We start from the raw sequence: 13030 nt of genomic DNA on the forward strand, positions 1-13030 counted from the left end.
AAAACAGGGAGGGTGTGAAAGCAAAGTGAAAGGATTTTGTAAGCATTTAACAAATCAATAGCAAACATATCCCAGTAAGCCAGGATCTTACCTAAAGAGCATGACAATGTTTCATGTTCGATAAAACATAGAAAAAAAAAATATATATATATATATATATATATATATATAACTTTAATATCCAATCACCTTACTCACCAATTCAGAGCAAGACATTTTTAGTAAAATTGTGCGAAATGTGACTTAAGAACTTATCTTCTTTAACATATATATATATAAATTCGGAATAATATTTTAAGAATAATAGTTATAAATATACATTCTTGTACATTTTAATATTTTGTATTGTTTTGTGCAAAATAAAATAACTCTTCCTAATTTGACTGAACTCTATAAATAAAACAATGTGAGGCATTCTGTGGGGAAATTGTTTTCTCAGTAATCAAAGATTTGAGCTGATTAGGGAATAAAGCTACACGTCACTTTGTTTGTAAGAGGATTTTATCTTTGCCAAAGAAACAAACAGAAGTGTGCAAATACTTTGGCAAGTTCGCGTGTGACCAGGGAAAGATGTAAAGTACAGTTCATACAGGGACACACAACAGCAGGGATCAGTCTGACTGCACTTAAACATCCTTTCCTTTCACAAAGAATGGTCCAGTAAAATAAAATGAAGCACCTTTCGTTAGCATTTAGATCAGGTGTCCTCAAAGCACTTTAGGGAGGCCACACTGAAAAAATACACACACACCAAACACTGTTAGTGTTTTTTACGTGTTTGCTCAGAGCTACCTTGGTATATGTTTGCTGGTTTAGAGCTGTTTTAACCAGCAGTCTCCCCTATTACTTACACAGATATTCATATTGAAGAGAGATGCTCCTTCTTTTTTGATCTATGCTGCTATATTACAGCTCAAGAGCCGTACAAAGTGTTACCAACAGCTGCCTCTGGGTAAACTTTGAGATCTCTGGATTTGGCAAATTTGGCTTCTTATCATGAGTATTATTTTATGTACCATTTCATGAAGTTAGAAACCTCACTGAGCAAAATTTAATAAGTAAATATTAAAGGACAAAACTGGTTCTCAAATAATGGAGTTAGCTTTGGATCTCACAAGGACACAAATAACCTTTCAGAGTTTTTTTTTTTTTCGAAGGATTGTTGCCATTTTAAAAGGGAAAAGATGCTATTTAATACAGGTTTTCTCCGTTCACTGCACTTTGTAAGAACAGATAAACATGGAACAAATATGGTTTAGAGCAAAGGAGGAAAACAAAAACAGTGTTGTCACTCAAACAAGATACACAAGTAGCTGTTTGCTTGCAAAGCTTTCAGGGCAATCTGGTGTCCAAGGACAACAGAGTTAATAAAAGCTATTTAAGAGAAACTGGGAGATTCTAGAAGCTTTAAATAAAAATAAAGAAAACATGTGTCATAAGAGGATGAGTCAAGAGGCAGTGTATTATAAAAAATGTTTTTTATGTTTTACTTCCTATACTGTGACCTTGTGATATTATAAAGCTAGCATCACAACTCTAATCACGTTTTTAAGTTGTACGTTATTTAAAAGCTTCATCGATTTTCATGAATCATTCTGACATCAATGATCTGTTAAAAAGTCAAGATTCAAACGTCAGGTTTGATGAAATATTTGAACTTTATCAGCTGGGAGGATAAGATGACCTAACAGTTCATCTACAGCACAGATAAGTGGACGTGCATCAGTCCATGCGCTAAGGGCACCATTAAGACAACAAACAATACTTACAACCCGTTCAGTCACACACACACACACATATGCATGCACACATATCACAAGACTTTTATAGTCCAATCCAACGGCAATATATTCTTTGACGAGAGGTGCGTGCACATCCGTGTTACCAGCATATGCAGTAATCTGCTGCTAAGGTTACAGTATCTGTGATGCTCACCTAAACTGAAAGTCATGGTTTAATTTAATATTTTGCTTGTGACATGGCAGGTAAAATATAAGACTGCATATAAACAGAAGACAAAAAGTGAAAAGTCCCTGACAATAAAACACCAGAGCTACTATAGTCTGAGCTGCAAAGTTTAAAAGGTAATGAAGAATTTTTATATTTTAACAGTGAAAACAAATAATGACAATGACAATATTTCTCACATAATCACACACAAACTATTTTTTCCTAATATGAAATTAATGTGTCAGTCTGATAACTCTAATTCCATAAATATCACGTAATCATAATCATTACTGGACATGTCAGCTGTTTTGAAGCACCGAGCTTCACCATAGCAATGAATTAGGAGGGCAAACTGTTTGGTTAACCATTAGCAACCAATACCTAGCATGTTCCCATAAAAGGACACGTTTATTAGTCATAAAGGAGACGCAGATAATGCTGTGAAATGGGAGTTTCAAGTTCACACGAACACGGTCAGGTAGACTTGTGTCATCGGATCATTTGACCAACACAAATACAGTGCGAAATTACATCTATGGTACTATTAATAACACATCTATATAAAATTACCGCCTACAAATCTGCACAATGTAAATACAAAGCCTACATAATGACAAAAGACAGGTAGCGATGCAAATACATAACAAATATTGAAGTGCACCAGATTTGAAAGTAGGGTAGGCAGAGTATCAGGTTCAAGTGAAATATAGACCTCACTATTCAGAGTCATGTGAAAAACTGCACCTATACACCCTCACGGCTTCTATAGGAATTTTGAGGGTAAATCAGATGCACTTCTTTAATTGATCATCAGCAAGTGTGACCCCCTTTATAAAAAAGGAAGTTTTTGCAAGTTACTTGCCTATATCATTCAGGTGTTTGCTAACATCTCCATAAGGAAGACGTCCACAAGGAGTGGATGTCCCAGCAAATTCTCTCCAAGGTCAGACTGCACAATGCTCAAATAAACTGAAATTGAAAAATCTATAGCTCTATCTCTGATTCTATTGGACTCAGTTATCAAATGTTAAAGTTCATGACAGTACAATTAGAAAAACTCAACAAGCGACTCAACAAGTCGTAATGATTACCAGAGGAACGATTCTTCTCTATTAAATGAGCATAGGAGAACAGTTACCATTTGCAAAGTTGCATCTGAACAAACTACAACAGTTCTGGAACAAGGTCCTTTGGACAATGAGACAAAAGGAAATGTTTGGCTAAAATGAACAGCGCCACATTTGTCGAAAAAAAAACAGCATATTAGCACAAGCACCTCATACCAGCTGTGAAGCATGTACATGAACTCCTCTGTATACCAAAGTATACTGGAGTCAAATACGATACCATTTGTCCAACACCTGCAGCTTGACTGAAACTGGACCTTGCAACAGGAAACTGAGCCAAAACTTAGCAGAAATTCTACAACAAAATTATTAAAAAGGAAAAAGAAATCAAGGTGTTGCAAATGTCCCGACCTCAACCCAACTGAAATTCTGTGGCGGCACCCTAAGAGAGCTGCGCATAAGGAAATGCCCAAAAACCTCAATGAACCGAATCAATGTTGTAAAGAAAAGTGTGTCAAAAATCCTCTTCAACACTGTGAGAAACAAAAGAAAATGTATTGTTCCATCAAGTTATTGCTGTTAAAGATGGCTCTACAAGCAACTGAATCATGGGGTGGACTTATTTTTCACAGGACTCTATGAGGTCCTCTCTTTTTCATCGACTGTATGTCAGGATTGTATGTTGGTTTGATGTTGCATGTCATAACTTGTTTGTTTGTTTGTTTGTGGTGGGGTTTTTGTAAACCCGTGCCAGTGTTTGCATTTCTCTGTGTCTGAACACTTCAGTGCTTGAAATGCTTAAAATGGGCGGCTAAAGAATCTAAGATAATTTTTTTAATGGTTATTACTTAATCATAATGAATTGGATGAAATGATCTTACTGACCTAAAACTTCTAAAAATTGCAGTGACTCCGGCCTGCTTTTTCATTTCCTTTTCTGCTTTTTATTGCGATCAAAGCCTTTGTAAGATTCCATGTGTACTTTTCCACAAATTGAACAATTAACCGACTTTATAGAAAATACCAGCATCGGCCTAAAAAGTTTCTTGGTCTGCATTGCCAACTGAAAAATCGCAGAATTCAAGAAGCAGTCCCAATGACAAAAAGTGAAGGAAAGAGGGACAGCAACTTAATATCTTTAAATAATAACAACTGAATATATAAAAACTTTATGTAAAAAAAAAAATAAATAAATCATGCTGGTTTTAAGGTTACATTTCCACATCAGCTAAGAGCTAGACGGTTTGTTATAAATAAACATGGTGATGAAATAGAAATCCCATCAGAAGAGGCACACAGGGAACAATAGGGGATTTTACTGTGAATGTCACCTTGACAACTGGGAGAGTTATATCTAGACAGTCAATGTGAAAGAAAGTGGTCGCAAAAACCTAAATACCAAACATTCACTCCTGAAGGGAAATCTGCTCTGTTCACTCAATATGTGGTCCATTAAAACTACAAGGATCTGCTGTTTGGAGATGCTGAAAAATGTTTTGCTCTTCAAGTTAGTCCCCACAACGATACTTAAGATCAGGAATTACAACTATTCTGCATAAAAAAAGTAAGTAGGAAAGTAAGCGATTCAAGACAGAAACGCTACTGGAAGAGCAAAAAGCAAGGCCAGAATAATTAATACAGACTGTAAAGTCTCATCAGGACTATCCAAAGTCCTAAGTCAGGCAGTAAAGCAGGATTACAACAATCCTAATTTTTTGAAAGATGTCATGATGCAAGTTGATTAGTCATACATTGAAGAAGGACCTTTGTAACTGAGAACCAATCCAATGTGCGATACATTCGGTGAGCTGCATTGCAAACATTGTATCAGAACCCATTGTATTAGAAACCAAGCAGCCAACAGGTCTCTGCACAACTTTTTGGGCTATTTTCGGAAAAAATGTGGTGCATTTGATAGCATGTTTTATTCTTAATCTATAATCCCTTCTCTGATCATTTAAACAAGCAAGAGACTATTGCAATATGCAATCATGGGTAATGATAGAGGCCAACTTTTTCAGTCATAAACACTGAATGGATGTTACACCTTAATACCCATCACACAAATTTATTTTTTAAATAATGGAAGTCTCACTTACATTCATCACATCTGACAGGACTTGAAACTACTGTGTGACATCTAATTTTTAGGGCTGTTTCAGAAGAACAAAGACACAAGCCTAAAGCGAAGTTTTAAGAACTGCTGTGACTGATTGGCAAAGATAAAATAATCAAGAGACTTGAATAGCTTGTGGCAGTTAATCGTGTCCTGCTTCAAGCACAAAGCAACATTATTATACAAACAAAACATCCTTTCATTGACTTCAATCATGCTGACAAGTACCAGGAGTGGATGAAAATAAACAGATCATGTCTTTGCTGCTTACATTAATCAGCCCACTAAATACAACAGGACAGCTTGCTAGAATGCTAATAACAGCAGACAAGCTCATGAGTACTCAATATAAAACCATGAAAAATACTCACCGGGGTGCTGCTGTAGCAGTTTTCTTAGCATTTGATTTTTTTGTGTGCAGTGGGTAAAGGTTCCTTTATTGTTTCCTGATCAAATGACTTGCTTTCTCATGCTACTGCTGGTTTACCGGCCGGCTTCTGTCCTGTCAGTAAGAAAGAAAGCAACAGTGAGGCAGGGTGGAGGTGGGGCTGCAGGAGCAATGAGAGGGAGGAGGAGGAGGGACGTCCAGGCAAAAGCGGTGCTGGTTTACTATGCTGTGCGCCTGAGCCACAAAGGGCAGATAAAGGCAACTTACAAGAAGGAAAGGACACAAGTCTGTCAGTTACCACATGTTTCGGTTATCGTGATAAGGCGTGACAGAACTTCCCTTTTCCTCATGTACACAATGATATGCATCATTCAAATACCACAGAGATCCAGGCTTTAGCCTTAACTGTATTATCCCAATTAGATTTAATCGTATAGCTGGAGAAACAATGACAAGTTTCCTAACACAGCAGGTAACGGATTTATAGCTAGTGATCAGTCACTGATTATTCACTATCTTATAATTAATCTATGGACATAGATTTAATCTTACAGTTTGAAAATAATTACTAGTAAAAGGTTAATTGTAGCAAATGTTTACATATAGCTCATCAGCAGTGGTGTGTGTACAGAACCTAATGTAACGTGCAGCTCACCGGATAACACAGGCCTCCACTTGTTTTTTAAATGAGGCTTAACTTAATCATGTGAACAAAACACAGTGTATCAGTTCAGACAGAACATCAGAAAAAGAACGCTTTTTATTAAAGTCCATGCCTCCAAAAAACACTTCTAACCGGTTTTGGTCATTTTTTTCTCCACTTAGTCTAAAATAGCAGCAAGACTGCCACAGTCATGATATCATAGAAAATGAATAAATATTCAATGAGATCACATAAAATGTCCTTCAAAAAGCATGGAGGAAGAAATTCCTTCGCTGTGCTGAATACATTTTTAAAGGAGCAACGTCTACATTAAACATTCTTGTTTACTGACTGAAGGAAAGAAAACACTGTAAAATGAGAACTTTAGGTAGCATTTAAGATAATAAAAATTGAAATCTAACACCATGTAGAAGTTTCTAAGAAAAAAAATATCTCAAAAGAAATAAAAGGAAAAAAACACCCTAGTCTCACAAATTTGGGACTAGAAGCATGAATAAAGTCAAACTTAATAATAATGGATTGCATTTTATATAGCGCTTTTCAGGACCCCTCAAAGCGCTTTACAATACCACTATTCATTCACTCTCACATTCACAGACTGGTGAAGGAAAGCTACAGTTGTAGCCACAGCTGCCCTGGGGTAGACTGACATAGGCGAGGCTGCCATATCGCGGTAGGTGAAGTGTCTTGCCCAAGGACACAACGACCGAGACTGTCCGAGCCGGGGCTCGAACCGGCAACCTTCCGATTACAAGACGAACACCCAACTCTTGAGCCACGATCGCCCATAACTTATAAGTATTGATTAAAAGTGAAATGAGTGGCCCAAAAACAGCAGTTTTTCTACTGTCATATCAGTATGAGATGGACTACTTGATTATTGATCAGTTATTGATCAGTATTATCCATTTTCATTTTATAAAGAGAAACAAAAGTCCTTAAATGTTATAAACCCAATGCTGCACGCTTACTCAGACAAACTTTTTAGTTACAACTTTGGATTTTAGCAATTACGACAACAGGATAATGAGGATAAAACTATTTTGGATTCACTGTGAAACTCCAGTGGAACCCAAAAAGGTTTGTGGATTGATTGTTAGTGGTTGTCTGCAGCTTTTGGAAGGTCTCTCATTTCTGTTCAGGAACTCCAACTAGTCTGAGCCTAAATCCCCACAAGACACCTCTGTTCCCCCACCACCGTCGCCTAACTTTTAAAAACTTTTTAAGTTATTGTTCATTTAGATTATATTCTGAATTTACAACAAACAGTTCTGTAAATCCATTAATTTTTTTAACGAAAGGAATTTTAGTCCTAAAAATAAAAATCATTGTTATAACTGCGAAATTTTGAGAAATGTTGCCATATTTGAGCAGCCTTAGTTTAAAAACTGTATTATTGATAATGCCACCCTAAAGTGAAACTCAATCAAATACACACAGGCAAACAGATTCAACTTACCAGACAAAATCTGTGAAGTTTACTGGCTTATTTATTTTAAGTAAGGAAAGAACAAAGCATCATTTTTCCTACCTCTGGTAAACGCTAAATATATTACCTTGTACCTTGAGGAGGTCAAGCTGGTGTTTGTATACCTGCGTGATTACTTATATAGCCTGAGGTGTCCACAGCTCCACTAGACTATTATAAAACCAAGTCCAATTTATCTGAACAACCACGAGAAAAAACAACTTAAGAAAGAGCCTAATCTTTGTAAAAATGCATAACGTAATCAATTCATTCCAATTAATAAACAAGAAACATGTGAAATAGCTCCCAAACAGTAATTTTAGCATTTCAAATATATATCTTTGTTAAAGTTTTTCAATAATAGGTGAACAGTAAAACACGGGTTAATTATTCTTTCCCCTTGGTTGTGTTACATATTCCTGAGCTACAACAAGCTTAGATTTAACAGTGTTTACTATTCTGCCTTTGTGTTGTCACTGCTTTACATCTCGGGCAGCACACAGTGAATGCAGGGCATTTTGTACACAAAGGTGTCATTCATATCCCACCGGTTTGTGTGTGTACACAGGGTGCACCTTCTGTGAGTCACTGCTGCCTGACTCTGTAGTAATGTTATCATGTGCAAGTCTACAGGAGCCATTGTTAACTTCAAGACTACATCCTGTAAGAAGGGGAGACTGAAGGACTGCTGAGCCCACAGGTGCTATATCACAGGAAGTGATAAGGGAAAAAATGGCTATTGTACTGAAAGGAGCAAAACCCCCATTTTATATAGTAAGAAAACTACTAATTATCCTAATGTCTTAATGGGCTAACAGTTGACCAGTAATCCTGTCACCTATAGTCATTATTATGGATAACATAAATATCAGAACCCCAGAGAAGTCAAGCATGTCAGTAGTTTATTTATTTATTACTCTCAGTTTTATTTAGGTTTGACCAAAGTGTCACTAAACTCATATTTTAAGTTATTCAGATTATTAAAAGATTAAAAACATGACACCATGAACACCGCAGCATCAACACATCCACCCACAGAGGAGTCGCCCACCCTCCCGCAGCGTTACGGAAATATCCTTTCGCCACCTTTGGACAGTGCAGAAACAAACACCGAGGCGACATGTGAGCGACAAAAGTGTGTGCGAAATGTCAGCGAGATGGTGAAGAAAAAGAAAAAAGTTAAACTTACGTGTTTATTTCATGTGTATCTGTTCAAGGTCGTGGTCGGCGCTGAAGTTTCCCTCAGCAAACTTGAGGCTCAGCTGAACGGCTGGTCGTTCCCTTTGGTCAGCTTGAGAGTGAGGCATCGTGGGACATGTAGTTTTTCCAATGACGCGCTATATTCCCAATTTAAAAAAAAACTTAGAAATTTTACAAGCTGCTGATCAATTCATTGATTTGTTTTGGGGTCTGTATGTCTATTTGCATGTCTGTCCGTTTGTGTGATTATCTGCAAAATTACACCAGGCTAAATTTCATGAAATTTGGAGACGTGCAAGGTCGGCAAAAGAAGAACACATTTGGAGTGAACCCAGATCAGTTTCCTTGAAATTGCAAAAACAGTCTGTGGGGTAGAAATGGGCGGATCAATCCAAATATCTTAGTATCCATACTAACACTTGTATCAGTATTAGATCAATACTTGCACAAAAGGATCAATACTTTGTTTCCACCCTCTAAGTTCAGTATTTAACTCCTTATAATCTGTTAAATAAATGCTTTTATTTTGGAATTGAAAAAAATATATAAAAATAAAAATATATGGTATCAAATCAGTATAAAAATTTGGACAGAGAAGTGTTAAAAAACAAGAAAAAATAATAACTCAATCACATCCTACAGTAAAAATAAAAGACTATAGTATTTCGTTGACCATTCAACCCCAGAGAAACATCCAAACACTTTCATTTCCCCTGGTGTCATCTTTTGCATCTTTTAAATGACAGGATAGCATGTGCAAATTGATTCTGTTGAAGCAACTCGTCACATGAAAAGTATTTCAAGCCAGAGAAATCACATCACACCCTGTGGATATTTTTAGGCATCCTATCTGACGCTGTCTGAGCTTCCACAGGGTGTGACAGACAGGTAACAAACTTTCACTGTTGAATTAGATTACAAAAAGCTGTGAATGCAACGAGATGCTCCTCTAATAGGTAAATACATTTTAGCATTTATTTGACACTTGGAATAAACACATTTCAGATTTTTTTGATTTGCATGTCTCCTGCGTAACCACCTCTATTAGCGACAGCAACCTCTCTCTGTCTGATACCTGTCGTGTTGTTATTATGGAAGGGATGTCTGTAGCAGCTATATGTTATTTTAAGCTGCCTCTGTTATTTTATCTACGTCTTGCCAAGCTATAAAGGACTCCAACATGTGAGCAAATGCCGACCTATTTTAACCCTGAAAGCAAACACGGAGTGGATGTGATCACATGACCGATGCCGATTGTCTGAGTCTCTGTCTACCTCTAGTGGTGACACACTGAATCTGCCAAAAGATTTAAATTGTCTGTTTAATTCAGTGTTCAGTTACTTATGAGTTAACTTTTGTTTGAGGTGAAACAGCTCCCAATTTTAGACGGATTTATTACTTAGCTGGAAGATTCTGTCAGATTTGCGATACCAGCTAAGTTTCTGAATGGAGTTATTTTGTTTAAGACAAAATAGACAAGTGATCACAGTTCCATCATGACAAGTGAGTAAGCATTTGTCATTAGGCTTCATAAAAGGGGAGTACGTGAGCCAGCGTTGAGTGTGAGTTATTTTGTAAAATGATATTTTTAAAAGTCAACCTCATAGGAAGTTTTTCTGACTACATTTGTTACATTAACTTTTACAGTTTTCTAACACTAAAATTGTATTTTATACTCAAAGTACTAGGACATCTCTTACAGTACTCTTCTGTGCCTTTGCTCCATAACTTTTCCAAGTGGACAGCCACCACTCGAGTGTGCGTCTTCCATTTGTTAGAGATGATTAATAATTTACCACAGTCTCCATCAGTGCCGTCAGTTTGTGGTCTGCGCCAGGCCACTTCCTCTCCCGAGGACAATAGGCCCATTTCCTGTGGGCTGTGAAACAGGCGAGTATTGTAAAGCAGAGACATCATATCACTGTGTTTTGCCCTTGAAATGAAAGACAGACTTGGCTGTGTAGTCTGATTCATGACATGTTTGGTAGGAGGTTACTGGGTAAGTCTGGGGCCAAGACGACAGACATAACTGCAGACGATTCTTTGACCTGTGTGTACGCAATGTTAAAAAAGGAAACATATTTAGTGGGCTGTGTCTGGCATTATGTGGGGCATTTTATATCACCTGTGTCACATTACAAAAGCAGACACGTGAGCTTACTGAGTGTAACCGCACAGCCTCTTTAATGTTTCTACAGGAAAGCGTTACAAAAGAAAAGGCATCAAAAGCTGAAAGTTGGATCAGTGCTAAAACAAAAGTGTTTTGACAGACACAGCATGAGCTGCAGTCCCACATGGATCCCACTCTTTTAATTCCTGGCTAATTTTCAAAATAAAGAGCCTGCTGTGTTCTAGACAAAGGCACCATTCATGTCACTGCAGCCCCCGTGTCCAACATCCAGGGACATCTTAGAAAGCCAAAGTTAAAGGCTTGCAAAATAAAAGTTAAAGTCATACTTGTGACAGTAAAATCCAGAATCAGACAGCAAGTTGAAGTCACTGTTCCATTCAGTGAGCAATCTCATACTCATCAAGCCCCCCGAGCAGCTCGTGAAAAGCCAAGAGTGTCAATTGGGCCTGAAGCTATTTTTAAAGAGTGGACTGTCGGCCCTCACATTCACTCCGACAAATATAATGGCCTATATAATCAGCAGTGGCCTGATCTCCCTCTGCTGCTGTCTCTTTCTTTGTTGGAGGCACAGATGATAACTGTCACTGTGGTCACATAAGGGAGAGCCATGACAATACAGCCCGAGGCAGGACTGAGAACTCAGCCTGACCTCTATGAGTCCATCCAGTCTGAGTGTTTCATATCGACAGTTAGAGGAGCGTCTGCTCATAGCCAGTGTGCTGCATTGTTTTTAATATGTATTCACCAGAAATCTCATTTTCCCATTATTTACATTTATATATACTAGCACATGATCATCCTACAGGATTGTTGGCTTGTTTGCGCTTCTGGCCGTGAAATTAAAGCAATACAGTGCTTCTATTAGGCTTGGACATGCATAAATGCAATAAACAAATAAATAAACACATTAAAAATGGTTACATTTAGCCAAATACTCTGTGGTTGCTGGGCAACACATCACAATAACCTACCCACAATATCTCTTATAGATAAGAGCCTTAAATACGACCTAAGATATGTCAAGTTTGGCTGCTCAGTTCCTGATTGTGTAGGAGGACATGCACAGCACAACAAACAAATACAGAGACAGACAGTCAGGCAGAGATTTCAAGATAACCTGGACAAAAAATATATATATATATATACTTTAAACCTTAGTAGCCCAGAGGACTGGAAAGTTTTTGCCTGATTAGACAATTGGTATGACAGTAAACAGGGAAACAGGCATTGAGAGCTGTATTTGATTATCAGTGGAGTTGATTCCTTGAGGTTAAATGTCTAAATTAATTAAGTTGTTTAAATTCTTAATTTTTGCTAAAACATTTTGGACGCTTGTCTTGAAAAAATAAATATTTTTATGTCTGCTCCACACCAATTAATGATGTCTTTATTTATGTCACTCACTATTTCCTTTTGTAAATTTTTGAGTATATGGAGCTCAGAACATTATTATTTTTCCCACTTTGTTTTATTTTCATATACCTCTTCAAATTTTTATTATTAATGCATACTATCTATACTGTAGATATTATAATTTACCTTGTACAGATGGATTCTTAAAAAAAAAAAAACCATTGCAATGAGCTAAATGTGACCTAGTTTTTGGTTGGTTTGTTTGTTTGTTGGTTGGTGTGTGGGGGGGGGCTTCCTCTTCTCCTCATCATGTTCATGAGGGTAGATAAGGTGGGTAGATATGAAAACATTAGTGTATAGTACATCTTCACTGAGTTTTGTCACTGTTGAGATTTTTAATTTCAAAAAACAAATTAAGCATTTAAAAACTCAAAATAGAATTTTAGCTTCTGATTTCAGAACCTCTTTCTACTGAACATGTATTCATTCTGATGTAGTCTCGCTTCTCTTTCTGCCACTTCCCACATAGAGCTTAAAATAATGATGAAAACTCCACTATGTCAAATGCGCATGACGCAGACACACATAATCAACATTATCAGTATCTCTGTCAACTGAGTGAGTATCGCTTCCCGACTGCTGTGACTCATTCTTTGGTCTGGTTTCGTGTTGTAACCGTAAGGTGTGGTCGAT

This window comes from Astatotilapia calliptera, chromosome 6, assembly GCF_900246225.1.
Source record: "Astatotilapia calliptera chromosome 6, fAstCal1.2, whole genome shotgun sequence".
Taxonomy (NCBI): domain Eukaryota; kingdom Metazoa; phylum Chordata; class Actinopteri; order Cichliformes; family Cichlidae; genus Astatotilapia; species Astatotilapia calliptera.